The sequence below is a fragment of the Panthera onca genome, chromosome D1 (assembly GCF_046562875.1).
Source record: "Panthera onca isolate mPanOnc1 chromosome D1, mPanOnc1 haplotype 2, whole genome shotgun sequence".
NCBI classification, from domain to species: Eukaryota; Metazoa; Chordata; class Mammalia; order Carnivora; family Felidae; genus Panthera; species Panthera onca.
The window spans coordinates 88,685,084-88,703,719 of record NC_138348.1 but is presented as its reverse complement, the minus strand read 5'-3'; the positions used below and the strand labels follow the sequence as shown (position 1 = coordinate 88,703,719).

General features: G+C 40.3%; 1 protein-coding gene across 1 annotated transcript in view; it reads left to right on the top strand.

Annotated features, from left to right (window-relative positions):
- Positions 1 to 385: 385 nt before the first annotated feature.
- The window catches only part of TMEM45B (transmembrane protein 45B), a 38,275-nt gene continuing 20,024 nt past the window's right edge, over positions 386 to 18,636 (top strand). Inside the window, exon 1 of the mRNA XM_060605237.3 lies at positions 386 to 568. The gene's annotated coding sequence lies outside the window, so the exon portion shown is untranslated. The remainder of the gene's footprint in view (positions 569 to 18,636) is intronic.

Sequence of the window (18,636 nt, the reverse complement as noted above, 5' to 3'; positions counted from 1 at the left end):
TCCTTCGCAGCTCTTTCTCTAGCACCTAGAACTGCGCGGGTGTAACAGGCGGCAGATCTGTCGGATGAATGAATGAACTCATGTGACCCCAAGCTTAAACCAGAGAACTGGACTCTCGTCCAGGATAGGACACAAGTGCCTGCCTTTGCTGGAGGGAGATCGGTGACTAGTTCGTCGGTGTGTTCACTGATTGCGTCGCTCGGTAAACAGTCTTCCTTGCGACAGCCTCTTCGCCACAGTCCTCGCCGCCTCCCAGGTTTCTGTAATTGCTCTGCATCATAGGAGGTCACGGTTAGTCGCAGTTCGCCCCGGGTGCCCAGGACCCCGCCCCTGTTGGAGCACACCTTAGGGCGTGTCTTGGGCCCCGGCGGGAGTGTCGGGGGGCGTGGAGGGAAGTTCGGCCTTAGAGCGGGGAGGCTCAGCACGTTCGGCACCGGCGGGGGGAGGCGGTCAGTCTGCGGTGGGGAGGTCAGGCAGTCGCGCTGCTGGGCCGGGCCGGGCCGGGCCGGGCGCTCGCACCTGCTGGGTGGCGGCCGAAGTCGGCGCAGGACGGAGGCGCTCCGCGCAGGTGAGACGCCGCCACGGGCCGGGGGCTCGGACTCCGCGGACGCAGGGCCAGGGGAGGGGGCCTCCGATGGGGAGGGGGCTCGGACAGGGCAGGGGGGCGCTCGGAACGGGAGGGGATTCGGCGGGGGGAGCGGGCTCCGGCAGGGCAGGGGGAGGAGCTGGACTGCCCGGGAGCCGTGCGCACCTGGGTCGGGTCGCCGGCGGCCCTAGGATGAAAACTGCTGCGTCCCCAGCCAGTCAGGTCGACCGTGTGGCCAGGCGAGCGGAGCTTCGGAGGGCGAAGCCCCTGCCCTCCATTCCACCAACGCCCCTCTCCCCCCCACCCCACCGTCGAGGACCCGAGGATCCGGGGGACACCCGGCCCATGACCGCTCCTCTCCAGCTCCACACCGCCGTGGGCACTTACCTCCTACTGTCTGTCCTTTTAGCGCCACTCCACAAACACCGCCAACCAGATACTTCCTTAAACCAGGAAGCCTAGAATTTAATAAGAGGCGATTGACTGATAAAGTTTCCTGGGTCATGATTTAGCTCCCACTAATACTTCAGTGGGTAGAAACGGATGTCAGGCGCAAAGAGGTAAGATTAGCAGGGGTTGGGGAGGTTTACACTGGACGTAAAAATAGTTTTAGGGGACCCTGCCTGGGTGCAGAAGGATAACCTCTGGAAACGTAATCTAGCCCTAGATATAAGAAAGATTTGCATTTCAGCCTTTCAAAGTTTTAGCCAGCTACCTCTTCTAAGAGTCACAGAAGTGACCATTTCCTTCACGTCTTCCGCCATTTCCCTCAGTGAGTGCCATGTTCCTCCCCATCCCTGACCATTTGCCTCATTGCCCTACTCACCACCCTGTTTGGCTCATAAAGTGGCATAAGAATTTTACGTGTCTTTACATTCACTTTAATAGGTAGTACGGCTTATCATTCCTAAGAAACATGTACTCTTTGGCCAGATGTGCAACCTGTTCAATACAATCTGGGGTTTGTCCATGTTAAACCACGCAGGGGAGACTCCTCATACACTCTGAGAGTCTAACATAGTTCTTCATGGACTGAGAGTTCATGGGCTCAATAAGGATGTAGTTACCCTCTGTTCCTAGAGTTTCTGAGAAAGCCATGCAATTGATACGAAAGCTTTATTGAATATGGTTCTCTGATTTTCCAAGGGAGAGTGCCTGACATAAGCAGAAGGGAGGCATTATTTCTGGCTGTGCACTAATGGTTCTGGTATTAGGAAAGCCAAGCATTCACTTTCCTTTTAAAGGACTTTGATATATTCTCAGTTGTTCCATGGGAGGCACAGTATCACCACGTACTTATTTCATGTATTCTGTGGGTTCTGGAATTGGTTGTGATGGCCCAAGTGAGACTATCAAAGCTCGCGTTGACACCAGTGATTCTGTTTGGAATGTTCCCCAGTATGTCCTTGGTGTGTCTCTTGCCTAATCTTAGCAAATGGAACTTTGAGATAGGATTTGGCAAGGGCTGGGGGAGAAAAGGAGTAAAGAGAAAGAAAGACTTCTCTCTTGTCTCCTTACCACCTTCAAGTTAACATCGGCTGCCATGTTTAAATGGTCAAAGTACAGAAATTGCTTATGTTGGTTATAATTAAAGGATTATCTCTTTCCCTCAAATGCATTTGTTTGTTGAAAGTGGGTAAGGGCAGTTTTACCACATGTAGAGCCTATTCCATAGCCAAATTTCCTGTTATTGCAAAACTTTTTATAATTGTCGGTAAGAGAATAGAAGTCACCACTCTGTCATCAACTAATGGGCATGTATGAGACAGATTTCAAATCTGTATTTGTTTCTATGGACAGGTCATGAAACAAAAACTAGATCACGTACAATACTATGCAATATCCAATAGGAACAATTAGAGGCTACAAGTACTGGAATCCCCACATGTCATTTGGACTCAGCTTCCCTTTTAATTAAACAGTCTTCTCCCCCAAACCTTTACTGGGGGCTAGAAATAAACAGAGATTATTTGAATTTGAGCTGTTTTTGTTTCTCTTGTCTGTTCTCTGTGTGAAAATAAAATGGGTCACAAGGTGCACTACTGAAGGGACAAAGAAACTCAAAAGATCTTTTTTTTTTTTTTAGTTTATTTATTTATTTTGAGAGAGAGAGCAGGAGCAGGGGAGGGGCAGAGAGAGAGGAAGAGAAAGAGAATTCCAGGCACGCTCCTCGCTGTCAAGAGTCAGACGCTCAACCAACTGAGCCACCCAGGCTCCCTGAAACTCAAAAGCTCTATCAGCCTTCTGTGATGAAGAATTTAAGCTGAAGATACCAAAGTACACTCATGTATTTCCCTGTGGAATTTAGATATCATAAACCATTATTGATACCACGGCAGCTTTAGAGTACAAGGCGATTTCCATAAGCAGCACTGTGAGGAAATAGTAATAGCTTATTTCATAATTGAGGAAACTGAAACAGAAATACTGAGTATCTGGCCTGAGGTTATCCAGCTGTTAAGTGGCAAAGCCAACCTTAAGCCAGAACTTCTTCCATAATACCTCAGCTCCCTACAGGGGAGCTCTTTTGTTTGCTTGTGTAATTTGGGGGTGAGGAGTTGTCTGTGATTTGTTTTTCCTGAACATTTACTTACCATACTCTCTGACTACGAACTCTTAGAATCTAAATTTAGGAACATTCTTGTTTGGTATCTTTCATGCCCATCTTTGTTCATCGTAACTGCAAAAATATTTTAGAGCTGCGGATAGCCTGAAATATTTATCATGCCCAATCTTTTTGTTTCTTCCGAGAACAAAAGGGGATTCAGGAAAAATTAAGCAAGTACCCAAACCTACTTGGCTGAAGAACTGCAGCTAAAACCTAGGCTTCCCAGTGTTCAGACTACTGCTGTTTCCAGCATGTGGTCCCTCGAGGATTTCCTAGATACATAAGTCAAGTGGTTCAGTTTTGGGTCTGTGACAGCAAACTATAGCCTCCCTGAATCCTGGACTCAAATATCCGTAGATTCTCCTACTCTAACTGGATTCCACAGTCCGTGAGAGAAAAAGCCTTTTGGTCTGGCCCATTGTGTTTTTCTGAGCACAGTGCCCGTAGTGGGCACTCAATAAAATGCGTTCAGTACTTACCAAACAAACGTTTGAACAAGGATGAGATGTCATTAGGACTTCATTCAGCTACAAGTAATGGAAAACCCTACTACAATAACTTAGTAAGTGAGGAGTTTGTTTTTCTCAAATAGCTGGATGTCTGGGGGTGAGAAGTTGAGGATTGGGCCAGATTCCTCTGTCTTCCTGCACCACCATCCTTAGCATGCACCTTTTGTCCTCACTGAGAGACAGGCACCTCTTCGTATCAGAGAGGGCTTACCAGAAAGAAGGGCAGAAGGCATGTGCCAGCTGAATCTGTCCTTGTTTTTATAATAATATCACTCTTGAAAGTTCCACCCAATAGACTGCTTATACCTCATTCATATAAGAACTCTGTCACATAACCACTCCTAATTATAGGAAAACCTGAGCAAATCTAGTGTTTTAGCCAGCCATGTTGCCAATATAACAAAATAGGGAGTCTGTTAAGGAAGAAGGGGAAAATAGATATAGGGTAAGCAACTAGCAGCATCTGCCATAATATGTTTTATGAGTCATTGACTCTTTGTTTCTATATGGGTTGTTGTTATTTTTATTTTTATTTTATTTTTATTTTATTTTTACCTGTTGTTTTTTGGTTTATTAAAAAAGCAATAGATAATGCAGTGGGTGTAGGGGAACTTTTTAAAATTATAGATTCTGAGGTCCACCCCCAAGAAATGCTGATTATTTCGGTCTGGAATGAGTCTATAAATCTGAATGATAAGCTGACACTCCAGATAATTTGAACACAGGTGGTCACAGGATCATAATTTGAAAAACATTGAATTGGGGCTAGTTTATCAGAGGCACCTTCATTTTATTTCCAAAGGCTTTCTGTCTCATCCCTCTTGAGGCTGTTTCTAGATTTTGGTCAACATAAATAAATGGAGAGTCTTAAAAGTCACAAGTTCTACAAGGCTTTTACTGAGTCTACACAGCTACCTCCCTAGAGGCAATGACTTTCAGTCTCTCATTTATGTTTTTCTCATACTTACCACCATATTCCCAAGTAACATGCTAATACTGGCTATTTCTCATTCTTTTCCCAGTTCTGGATAGTATCTATTGACATCCTACCAGGGAGGATAAGGATGTAGCTCTCTTATACCCTCATTATTCTTTTTCATATTTGTTTCCCTTTCTTGCAAGGTCCTAATATAGTTATAGCCTATTTTTTTTTTGATATAGCAATGTTTAGTGTTTACATTATTATGACTTTTTCCAGCTATGCGATACACCATGATTTCTACACTTCCTTTCTTGTACAACCTTTCTCTATACCTGGAGTTAGTAATGGCTACCTCTTCTTCAGTTGCTTAGGTTTTTTGAGTACTCATTACAATTCTGACTCAAACTTTGACAGGATGGTAAAATTCCTCTCAGTAGAGAGTTAAGCATCAAGTAAGTAGTCAGTTTGATATGCTTTTCTTGGAAGCATCCCTGCCCAGCCCCATATTCTCTGAGACTGGTTATTCTGAGCTACTTGTTGCACTGGGAGCTTCCTTTGCTGCCACCTTGTCAATTGTACCGGATTCCTGTTTCTTGGATTCTGTGCCCTCTCACTCCTTGGTCTTGCTGGAGCATGGCTTCCTGAGAAAAGCCACGTAGAGACAGAGGCAAATTTATCCAGGAGCTGCTGAAGTTCACAGGGCCTCTGTGAGGGCTGCAAACTGTTGAAAGTTGACAAGTGGAGAGGAAAAGCCAGGTCGCCATCATGAAGCATTTGGGGCACATTTTCTGAAAAGATTTTAGAAGAAAGAGCCATGAATCTCCAAGGTTCCCATTTGTTGTGATTTCTCTTCTCAATCTAAATAAATATTCATGTTCACACCCAATTTTGTTTTGGTAATTTTATTATTTTTTTCTTAAAGAGGGCTCCCCAAATTATAGAAGATTCAGGCCCCCCAGGACCTGGCTTTTTGAGTCTTTGTACATTTATGATGTCATTTTTCTTCCGTCATATTTGATTGATGGTTTGGCTGGATATAGGTTATCAGTTGGAATTAATTTGCCCTCAGAATGTTGAAGGCATTGCTCCGTTTTCTTCTCCCTTCTTATCGCTCAGTTGAGAAGCTGATGCCATTATGATTTCTGATCCCATGCATTTTTTTTTCTGTCTGGAAGTTTGTAGGGTTTTCTTTTGTTTAGTCCTCATGTTCTGATATTTCACAATGTTGTTAGTTCATACTGGTTTGGGTTTTTTCCCCCCAGTCATTGTTTTGGATACTTTAAAGGACTCTTCAATCTAAAAATCATATTCTTCAGTTTTCTTCTGTCGCATAATTTCCTCTGTTCTTTCTGCAACTTACGTTAAATTACTTAGATGCTGGATCTCTTGAATCTTCCCTCTTGGTTTCTTATCTTTTCTATTTAAAAAAAAAATCTCTAATCTTTTAGTTCTAATAAATATTCCCGCTCTTATATTAAATTTTTACATTTCTATCACCATATTTCTAATTCCCAAGGACTTTTATTTGGGTGGGGTGAGGCGGCTTTCAAGAAATTTTTATAGCATCCTGCTCCTATTTTATGGATGCAGTATCTTTTCCTATTTCCCTGAGAATATTAGCTCTGATTTTTTTCTAATTTTGAGAGTATCCCAAATGGTGTCTGTATATTTTCAAAGGCCCCTTTTTTTTCTGTTGTTTCTGTTCTGCCTTTTATGGCAGAAGCTTTATTCAACTGCCCGTGTTTAAGAATGGTGTACCAAAAATGCCAAAATGTATAGTCTGTGAGTGTGCCTTGCAGATTGTGAGCTTCATTGTAGGGCGATTATCCAGAGCAGGCTTTTTTGATGGTTCATCATTGTGTCTCTAGCAGCTTTCTAGTCTAATCAGTTTCTCATCAGGAAGACCCCATCTCTAGCCATTTATTCCTGTTTGAGAAAAGACCATTAGTAAGTTTGATTTATTTATTATGTAATCCATTTAATAGGAAAGGTTCTTGTTTTGAGTGGGTAAGTGGTAGTTTAGGATTCAAACATTCAGAATTTAGTTCTTGACTCTCCCCACCCCCCTTTTGAAGTGGCTGCCTCTGTGTACCCCTGTGTTCCTCTGTGTGTCTTTTGTCAGCAGCAGGGAGACAATCAGCAGGCTTCCACGGAGAGTGAGTTCTTTTCTATTAAAAAGCAAGAAGCTCTGGGGCACCTGACTGGCTCGGTTGGTAAAGCATGTGACTCTTGATCTTGAGGTTGTGAGTTCAAGCCCCACACTGGGCATAGAGCTTACTTAAAAAATAAATAAGTAAAAATAAAAAGGTCTGAGATTTTAGTGTAATAAAAGTCTTGTAAGCACAAGTACAACAAATTGTTTTGGAATAACCATTTGCGAAACATTTATTACCCATCGGCGGAGAAATACTTAATCCAGAATAAGTTAGGGCCTTTGGAGAAGCTCCATATCATGCCAATATTTATCTTAATCTTAATAATGACACTTAGAAGAATATTTAATTAAGATGGAAAATTATAGTTAGCTTCTTATTTCTCTTTAAGAGGTTATATTGAGAAAATATTTTCCTAATACCTCCAAAGAATGTCTTAGTTACAGAATTTGGGAGAGAATTTCTGCCCTTGAAGGTCACTCTGCAAATCCATACTGTTTTCTTTCTTTGCTTAGCCTGACATGTGATACCCAAAACTTAGGGCAGGGTCAGCACTTTTTCTTTGCTGGGAAAGTTTTAGATCACAAAAAGGCACCAGATAATATGTGTCACAGGAATGATTCCTGACTTAGCTTTCAAAGACATCTTCATCAGAAAGCCTAGGCATTAGATACCAGATTTTGTACTGTTGGCTCTTCCCTCTCAGGCACCTTTAAAGAAGACGGCAAAGCCCTTGAAGACTGGGGCCCAGCCCTGTTATCTCTGTTTCGCCATCACTTAGAACCATGCTTGATACATAAGAGGCCCTAGATAAATCGACTCCATTACCCATTTTAAATTAACCCTTCCTACTTGTCCCCTTGATGTTTCCTCTGTTTCCTTTGCATCTTTTTATGCCATTTTTTTTTCTGGAAGATGGTACCTCCTTCTCAAATTTGATGTGTGGAACAGCTGTTGGAAAAAAGACTGGGAAGATCTTCTACCAGGACTTCAGGTAGAATTTCCAGGAGTGACAACTCCCTGTATCATCTTACTGAAGATGTAATAATTTCTTGGGTTATCACCAAACACCCTACATCTGGCACCATTTTTAATCACAGTTCTATTTGGATGTTTTTTTCTCTCTTGTTCCATGCCATTCTTGTACTGTCCTTTGCTTCCTTCCACTCTCTTTGATCTGGCCCCCACTTTGACCCAGACTTTCTCTTTGTTCCGTTCTAACATTTTTTTTCTGTCTCTTCTCCCCTACCTTCATTTGTCTTCTGGTATATTTTGCACAAAGCACACTGATGTACTAATTTCAGAAGACCTATCCTGCCTATCAGGTGGACACCTGTTTAAACTAACCTAGACCCAGGACGAAAAATCTCTCTCTTCTGGCTGTTTTTGAGATAATTTCTAGGCTTTTTTCTCACTGGGATTGTTTATTTTTATAGAGAACAAGAACTAAACTACAAGATCAAATGATCTTGTAGATTAGTGTTTCTCAAATGCTACCACTCACCATAGAACTTGTATTCTCATGGTATGGAGGCTTGGCTGAAAACAGCATGGCATAAGCTATAGTCTCCCTTAGTGCTAAAAAAATTTATGCTACCTTCAAATACATCTTTTTAGTTGTTGTTGCTGCTGCTGCTGCTGCTGGTGGTGGTTTTTGGAAAGAGAGCATGAGCAGGGGAGGGACAGAGAGAGAGAGGGAGAGAGAGAATCCCAAGCAGGCTCCATGCTGTCAGCACAGAGCCCCATGTGGGGTTTGATCTCACAACCTTGAGATTATGCTCTTGAGCTGAAATCAAGAGCTGGATGCTTAACAGACTGAGCCACTCAGGTACCCCACATCTCTGTTTTAACATGAAAATCATTTTCCCCAAAATCTTAAGGTGAAATTGATAACTTTACGATGGTAACCATGTTGGTCATGTGATTTCAGATATTTTGACTGTTGGGGCTTACCTGTACACCAGTCTGAGAGGCATGATCTCTTAAGGACTAGATGATCTCTCAAGGACTCATCTTGCTCTAAAAATTATATGAAAAAGTAATGAGAGCAGCACCCTTAGAAATGACTGGATTCAGGAGTTAGTGTCCTCATGATTCAGGATTATGGCTAGGTTGATTTAGTTCAGTTCAGATCAAGACCTGTTATTATATGGCAAGCTTTATGGGAACTTTATGGGAAAATTTATGGGAACTTTAACACGAAGTAGATAAGATCTCTGCTCTTGAGGGGCCTATGGTCTAGTGAGTAAGACATGTAAATGTGTAATTTTAATATAACAGGCTAAGTGATAAAAATCAAGATATGCGTAATGTACTATGCTAGAACAGAGGTGGGGCCATAGCCTAGCCTGGAAGTTCACAGAAGGCTTTCTAGAGGAGATATGGCACACCTATTGAAAACTGAGAAAAGGGAAGCCATGCGAAGAAAAAATAGAAAAGACACACAAGGTGGAGGGAATAGCATGAGCACTGTAAGGTTTGTGGTGGGGACAGATGGGAGATGAGGCTTGAGAGACAGGCCAAGAGCCACATTCTGGGTATATGCAATGCAAAGGGGCATGGACTACATCTGGGTGGTGGTTAGTCAGTGAAATATTTTAGATTCTATAGTGGCGTAGTCACATTTACATCTTAGGCAGATGACTCTGGTAGCAGAGTGGAAGAAGGATTTATGGATGGCAGGATTAGAGGCACTGCAGTGGTCCAGGCAAAAGACAATGAGAGCCTAAATGAGATAACTATCGTAGGACTAGAAAGGAAAGAGAACATCAGAAAATTTGGGTAGCCAAAATAAGCAGAATATTTTAGTCTCTTGGGGAATTGGGACACTGCAGGGCAGAGAGAGGGATAAAAGGGAGTCTCAGATGAGTCCTAGGAATCTGGATTTAGAAGTAACTGGATGTTAAGCCATTACCAATCTGGTGGGGAAAGAAGATGATGAATTCAGTTTTAGGACATGTTGACTTTGAGGTGTCTAAGAAGAATCTACATGTTTTCGTGTGTCTATTGGTTCAGCAAGTTGTTAGATATATGAGTTTGAAACTAAGGGCAAAGGTCAAGGCTAGAGAAAAGAGTCATCAGCGTGCAGGTGGTAATGGAACTATGGGTATGTATGAGTTCTTGCCAGAAGAAGCTATATAGAACAGTGGACCAAAGTCTGCTCGTGTTTAAGAGACAGGAAAAAGAAGAGGACCATTTAAGGGAGAAAAAGAAGATTATAGCAGATGAAGGGAGCCAGGAGAGAATAGTATCTTGAAAGCCAAGAGCAGTAGATAATTCCAAAAATGAGTGACTAAAGGATGGTGTCAACTACAGAGTAGCACAGGAACAGAAGAGAGGTCTACTCAGATAATATTTTAAAGATTTCCACTGATGAAGCAATATGAAGAGATTTGGTGACACCTGTGAATATAATTTTAGTGTCATGGTGGTGAAGGAGCAGAACTAAATGGAGACAGCAATTGTATTTCCAGGTTTTTTCATGAAATTTAACTGATTTTGACAATGTTTGATTGCAGTACACAAACCATCAAAATCCCTTTCTATCCAAAGACAATTTCATTTAAGTGGTAATTTAATTCAATAATTAATGACTTTCCAAATAATTTTAATATTAGAAACTGTAATTGTCTATAAATAAACCTATTATCAAAGGCATTTTGGCTCTGGACTAGGTGAGATGGTGAGAAAAAGATCCACCTATTTTGAGAACATATGTATAAAGTTTGAAAATTTGCAAAACTATATGTTGTTTGGAGATCATGTATGTACTAAATGTATGTAATATAGAGCAAGACAAAAGTGAGTGATTGCTAAACACACAATTCAAAATGATGCTACTTCTCAAGAGGGAAGTCAGGGAAGCTATCAAGGATGTGTCAATAGGAAGCTCCAAAGATGTTAGTAATGTTCTGTTAAGCTGAGTCATGCCACACAGCTGTTATTCTTTGTAACTTTTATATACATTAGCTATATTACTTTTATGTTTGGAATGGTAAATAGGAAGAGAGATACACAGTGGTTCTTCAGGGACCCAGGTCCAAACAGATTTTTTTGTTTCTTTTTCCTTTTTCTCTTATTATTTTGTGTGAAAAATTCTTGGGCCTGATTATAGTTGACAGGAAGAAGGCAACAAAGGGTGAGAGAAGTTCATGAGTGCTAGAACTCAGAGGACACAGGTGAGGATCCAATCAAAAGCACAGATTAAAGGGCACCTGGGTGTCTCAGTCGGGTGAGTGTCGCCTCTTGATTTCAGCTCAGGTCATGATCCCAGAGTCATGGGATCCAGTCCCATGTCAGGCTCCACGCTGAGTGCTAAGGGCTGCTTCCATAGTTTGACTATTGTATTTATTTAATGCTGCTATAAACATAGGGGTGCATGTATCTCTGAATTAGAATTTTTGTATTCTTTGGGTAAACACCCAGTAGTGTGACTGCTGGATCATACAGTAGTTCTACTTTTAACTCTTTGAGGAACCTCCACACTGTTTTCTAGAGCGGCTGCACCAGTTTGTATTCCCACCAACAGTGCACAAGGGTTCCTTTTTCTCCACCTCCTTGCCATCATCCATTTTTTCTTGTGTTGCTGATTTTAGCCATTCTGACAGGTGTGAGGTGATATCTCATTGTGGTCTTGATTTGCATTTCCCTGATGATATGTGATGATGAGTATCTTTTCATGTGTCTGTTGACCATCTGTATGTCTTCTTTGAAGAAATGTCTGCTCATATCTTCTGCCCATTCTTAATCACATTATTTGGTTCTTGAGTGTTGAGTTTTATAAGTTCTTTATATATTTTGGATACTAATCCTTTATGGATATGTCATTTGCAAGTATCCTCTCCCATTACATAGGTTGCCTTTTCGTTGCCTTTAGTTGTGTGATTTAGTTGTGTTTCTTTGCTGTGCAAACACTTTTTATTTTGATGTAATCCCAATAGTTTATCTTTGCTTTCATTTCCCCTGCCTTAAGGTACCTAACTAGAAAAAATAGTTGCCACAACCGATGTCAGAGAAATAACTGCCTGTGCTCTCTTCTAGGATTTTTATGGTTTCAGGTCTCACCTTGAGGTCTTTAATTCATTTTGAATTTATTTTTGTGTGTGGTGTAAGAAAGTGATCCAGTTTCATTCTTTTGCACTTTGCTGTCCAGTTTTCCCAGCACCATTTGTTGAAGAGACTGTCTTTTCCCCGTGGATATTCTTTCCTGGTTTGTCAAAGATTAATTGAGCATATAATTGTGGATTTGTCTTTGGACTTTCCATTCTGTTCCATTGACCAATGTGTCTATTTTTATTCCAATACCATACTGTTGATTAGTACAGCTTTATAATACAACTTGAAGTCTGGAATTGTGATACCTCCAGCTTTGCTTTGCTTTTTCAAGATTGCTTAGACCATTCAGGGTCTTTTGTGGTTCCATACAAATTTTAAGAAGGGTCATTTCTTATTCATTTTATTGTTTCCTCAGCACCCAGCATATTTAATGGGATCCCATTAAAAAAAAAAAATGGAAGCAGGAATTAAACCATCTTTTGCTTAGAAATCTAAACTCACTTGGGAGGTAACTGAGCTCTTATTCATGGAATTTTGTTCCACGGCATCATGAACTCATGCCAGAACAAGGCTCAAATTCTTATCCTGGTCTTGAGCCTTCTGACCAAAGACCTACCTACCAACTTACAGAGGAAATAACAATGACAGTAGTAGCTATAAAATTTTTTAAAAAGTGACAGACTCCAGAGTTATTTAAGGGCTCCCAGGCTACTATAGAGCAGAGATACTCTGCCTGAAGTTCAGGACTAAACCATAGTCACATCAGCCATGGGCCACAGAGAACTTTCAACTCTGTACCTTGTGCTTCCTCTGCATTTTACTACGAAGCAGCTCATAGAAGAAGGCGGGAGGTATTAGGCTTGTTATTTGCAGAGTAACAGAAAGCTGAGTCAGGCAGGGTTGGTTGTATTCCAAAGTAAACTCAGGCCAGAAGCCATCTAAGTGTTTCTGTTGGCAAAGACAGATTCAAAATAATATTCTGTGTTCTCCCCATTACCTATTTGCCTACTGACCAAACACATATCCCATTTCTATTAAAAAGGTATTCAGGGGAACCTGGGTGGCTCAATCGATTAAGCATCTGACTTTGGGCCAGCTCGTGAGTTCAAGCCCCACATTGGGCTCTGTGCTGACAGCTCAGAGCCTGGAGCCTGCTTCAGATTCTGTGTCTCCATCTCTGTCTCTCTGCCCCTCCCCCACTCATGCTCTGTCTCTCTCTCTCTCCCTCCTTCAAAAATAAATAAACATTTTAAAAAATGAAAAAACCCACTACCCTCTCCAGGGTCAGGTAAAGGTTCAACATAATTCCCCTCTCCCCACTTGAAGTTAGTACTAAAAGATACAGCAGTCTTAGTTCAATAATTATACTTCTCCTAAAAGAGAAGCCAGGTTTCTCCCCCATTAATTGTAGGAATAAGTATGAGAACACCAGAGAAGAGAGGAAACTAATATTTGTTAAACACTTACTATAGTTAGCTGCTAGACATTCTCAGTTAATCCTCACAAGATGCTTCTGAGGTAGTGTTAAGGTCCTCATTTTGGAAGAAAGGGTACTGAAACGGTACCGAGAGGTTAGGGAAGTTGTCCATGACCTTACCAGTAAAAGCAGCAAAGATTGACGCTCCATAGTTTGTGCTCTTTCTATTATATGACTGTATTTCCCCCTTAAAGGAACATGTAGGAATCCAGTTTCCTTTAGGGAAATTAAGGAAATAGAATTCGCCTGAACTAATATAAAACTTGACTTGCATCTTTCTAACTTAACCTTCCTCAGGCCCATTTGTGAGTTGGTTTATATCCTTTCCAGAGATTCTTGGGCACATAGGACTACAATGTCTGGTTGATTTGACTTTTAAGTATACTGTTCTGTTCATTCCCAACCTAAGACAATTTAAAGGTTTAATGCATTCCAGCCATGGAAGAGAATGACATTAGGTCTTTCTTGGTAAAGAAAGTGGGAATGGTAGGGTAAAGAGAGTAAGAAACATTATCTAGCTTGATTCTGACCATATGGATGATTGGCTACACCTGCTTCTTAGTCTAGGCATGTACTATTTGCTCTGTCTGGAGCTTTACGCACACTACCTATGTTTACCTGTTTTTCAAGGAAGTTTTAGGGACACTTCCCTCTATAATCTTTCTCCTATTTCTCCCAGGCTGAGTCAGAGTCCTACTTTCATTGTCATAACACTCTGCACACTCTATTAAAACATTTAATATATGTGTCATAATTGTTGAATTACTCATTCTTTGCCACAGTTTCATCTTATTGTAGGCAAGGCCCTTCTTTGAAGATTGATGAAATCCATTTTCAAGAGTAGAAGATAGACAAAGGCACTAAGACAACTCAATGGGAGAAAGAAAAATCTTTTCAACAAATGGCTGGGACAATTAGATATGCAAAAAATGAAGTTGGATCTACTTCACACCACATACAAAAGTTAATTAAATGGATCATAGACATAAATGTAAGAGATAAAACTGTAAAAATCCTAGAATAAAACATAGGATTGAATCTTCATGGTCTTGAGTTAAGCAATGGCTTCTTAGATATGACACCAAAGCACAAACCACAAAAGAAAAAAATATAAACTGACTTAATCAAAATCAAAAGTTTCTGTGATCCAAAGGACACAATAGAGAAAGTAAAAAGACAACCCCTAAAAAGAGAGAAAATATTTTCAAATCATATATCTGATACAAGACTTGTATCTATAATATATAAAGAGATATTACAACTCAACAATTTAAAAATTTTTTAAATGGGCAATGAATTTGAATAGGCATTTCTCCAAAGAAGATATACAAATGCCCAATAAGCTCATGAAAAGATGCTTCACATCACTAATCATTAGGGAAGCAAAATAAAACAAAACAATGAGATATACTTCACACTCATTAGTATGATTAAAATTAAAAAGATGAACATAACAAGTGTTGGGAAGGATGTGGAGAAATTGGAACCTTCATACACTGCTGGTGAGATGGGAAAATGGTGCAGCCACTTTGGAAAAGAGTCTGGTTGTTCCTCAAAATGTTAAACATAGAGTTACCATATGACCAAGTAATTCCACTCCTAGTATATGCCCAAGAGAAATGAAAACATAGGTACACACAAAAATTTGTACACCAATATTCATAGTATCATTATTCATAACAACCCAAATATCCATCAACACGTGAATGGATATTATATGTCAACCATACTTCAGTAAAAATATAAAGGATTGGGCACCTAGCTAGCTCAGTTGGTAGAGCATGCAACTCTTGATCTCAGGGTCATGAGTTTGAGCCCCACATTGGGTATGGAGCCTACTTAAAACATAAAACTTTTTAAAAAATTAAAAGATTAAGATTTAAAAACCAGATGAATGGATAAACAAAATGTGACATATCTGTACAATGCAATATTATTCAACAATGAAAAGGAATGAAGGACTTTTACATGCTACAACATGGATGAAACTTGAAACCATGCTATGTGAAAGAGGCAGAGATATATGATTCCACTTAAATGAAATATCTAGAATAGGCAAACTCATGGAGATAGAAAGTAGATTAGTGGTTGCCAGAGTCAGAGGGGTTGAAAGGAAATGGAGAATGATTGCTAATGGGTGTGGGATTTCTTTTGGGGTTGATGAAAATGTTTTAAAATCAGATAGTGGTAATGGTTGCACAACTGTGAATATACCAGCAATCACTGAATTATATACTTCAAAGGAGTGAATGTTATGGTATATGAATTATATGTCAATAAGGCTGTTATTTAAAAAAAGAAAAAGTAAGAGAGAAATAGCAAGAAAGCATTGAGACTTCTAGAACCATATGAGGACGATTTTCATTAAGAAAAACTGTCCCAGAAATACAAAGCAGCAATACTTAATAAGGTTGTTTAAACCTTCAGAGTGTCTTCTTTGATACATCTGATTTGTCTTTTGTAGTGATTTAGTAATTAAATCTACAAAAGTATATGGAAATGTCAATTAAGTGATGAATAAATAAAATGTGGTACAATGGGCTGAATTATGCTCCCCATCCCCCAATTTATGTGTTGAAGTCCTGATCTCCAGTATGTCAGAAGGTGACTATATTTAAAGATTATCTCTTTAAAGAGATAATTAAGTTAAAATGAGGTCATCAGGGAGGTCTCTAATCTAACTGTTGCCCTTATAAGAGGACACAGGCACACACAGAGGGAAGATGTATGTGAAGACACGGGGAGAAGACAGCCATCTTCAAGCCAAGGAGAACTTGGGCACCATTTCAAAAGATAAAATGTGTCTGTCTGATATCAGAAAGAAAAGGCACGAGTCAGGACAGTTCCAGATACAATTTGCCAAAATAGTCTTTGGCACCTTTTTGGTATAAATTCTACCATTCTTACAGCATCATAACTTCTTCCTTTGATATGATAAAGCTTTCCAATATTTTTTTAATTTTTTTTTAATGTTTATTTATTTCTGAGGCAGAGAGAGACAGAGCATGAGTGGGGGAGGGCCAGAGAGAGAGGGAGACACAGAATCAGAAGCAGGCTCCAGGCTCTGAGCTGGCAGCACAGAGCCCGACACGGGGCTTGAACTCACAAACCGTGAGATCATGACCCGAGCCGAAGTCGGTCGCTCAACTGACTGAGCCACCCAGGCGCCCCTTTCCAATATTTTTTTAAAGAAACTGCAAAAGCCTGAGTATCCTACCCGTAACATGTTAACCTCATATATATCTGTACGACTCATAACAACTTAGGTTATCCTAGATAAAAACAGTCCACGAAGCTTAGTGGCTCATTACAACAACTGTTTATTTTTCCTATGCCATGTGTTCATCATGGCTTGTTTGGGGCTCTGCTCAATGTCTCCTCACTCTGGGATCTAGACTGATGGAGAAGCTACTGTCATGAACATTGATAGTAATGTGGTAAAGTGAAATGTGTTCTGAGGGGTCTGGAACTGCCAATTAATTATGTGTTTCCTCCCAGCACCAACACATGTCACTTCAGCCCACAACTCACAAGACCCCACCCAACGACAAGGGGGCCAGAAAGTGCAATCATACCATGTGCCTAGAAGACAGAGAGCCAGAAATACTTAATGAATAGTGTTAAATACCCTCAAAGTAGTCTTCCATTTTGCTTTCCCTGTTCATATATTCATATACCTGTATACATATGTAATACATATATGCAGGACATTACCTTTGTTGTTTAAAATGGAGTCATATTATAAGTAATAGTTTTTTTCCATCTTGCTTGTCTCAGCCAGCTCTCTCATGGAAAACCTTCTAGAACAGCTGGTATAGCTCTAATTGATTCTTTTTAATGGTTACATAATATCCCATGGTGAAGATAAACCATAATTCATTAAGTATGTATTAGTAAGTATGAAAGCCAAGTCCTTGGTTCTAATGTTGGAGGGTGCTGGTTGCTAAGCCCAGGCACTCAAGGAAGAAAATAAAATTCATTTTTCTTCTTGGTTTTGAGTCTGTCACTCATCTAGATACATCCTATTCTTCCACTGTGTGTACTTTCTTCATCTAAAATAAGGGAAAATTCAGGCTTTTTTTTTTAAGGCCCATATCACGTTTTATTTTTAAGTACAGGCAAATGACATTGGCCATAATTTTTCATCTCTTTTGCTCCCTCTATGTCTATGACTCTTCTGTCCTCTTTTCCTTGTCCCCTATTCTTCCTTACTCTTACCCGCATTTTCTCTTCTGGACACCATCAACCTGTCTTCATTTCACTTACCTCCAATGAAAAATAGAGAATATAGAGAGGGGAAATGGCTAAAGATGAGGAGGGCAAGGAAAATCATGTCAAACCTCTTATTCAAATGATGTTCCTTTTCCTGTGATCTCCTTAGACATAACACGAACCATTAGTCTTCTTGGTTGCCAGCTTTAACTCAAAGCTACCCCCTCCCTCTCCACGGCTGCCTGGATGGCTCAGTCCATTAAGCATCTGACTTCACCTCAGGTCACAATCTTGAGGTTCGTGAGTTCCAGCCCGGCATCAGGCTCTGTGCTGGCATCATGGACCCTGCTTGGGATTCTCTCTTTCTGCCCCTCCCCTGCTCATGCTCTCTCTCAAAAAGAAAATAAACACTAAAAAAAAAAAAAAAAAAAAAAAAGCTACCACCTCTCCAAAACACTCAATCTTCAATCTTCCCTTCACACTCCCATGCTATCTCACACAATATCAAAAAAGAATGAATATATTAAAATAAGAATGTTAGGAAACTTGTCCTTGCAGAAGTACTTTCTGATGTTTCTTCTCTGTGGGTTTTCCTTAGATTGAAATATTTTGTACCATGTAATTCTTGGCAGCTTACCCCTTGAGTATTTGCTTTTTTTTTTTATTTAATACTTATTTTTAAATTATTTTTTTAAGCTAGACTTCTCAGGGACTTAGCCTGTTTGAATGGTGTTATCAAAATTGTCAGAAGTCTAAATTTTTATTCTTCTATTTAAAATTAGTTATTACCTTGTTTCTCCTTATTGAAACTGACCCATCCTGTATTTCTACCACATGTCCTATGATGTAGCTAAGCAAATAAACTAATCTAATAATTGATTAATGGAAGAAATCTACCTCCCTGCTCCTCTCCCTCACGAAATCAAGGTATTCAGCTTTCCAAGTAGCATAAGTAAATTTAGAAACAGTTTCTACAGACATGCTGTGGGCCCTACCATCCACTGAGGTGCATCTTAAACCAGGTAAAAGGGAAGGGTGGGGTTTGACAAGTGGTATGCACTACAGAAAGACAGACAAGGACTCCGCCTTTATTTAGGGTACCGCTCCTCAGGAA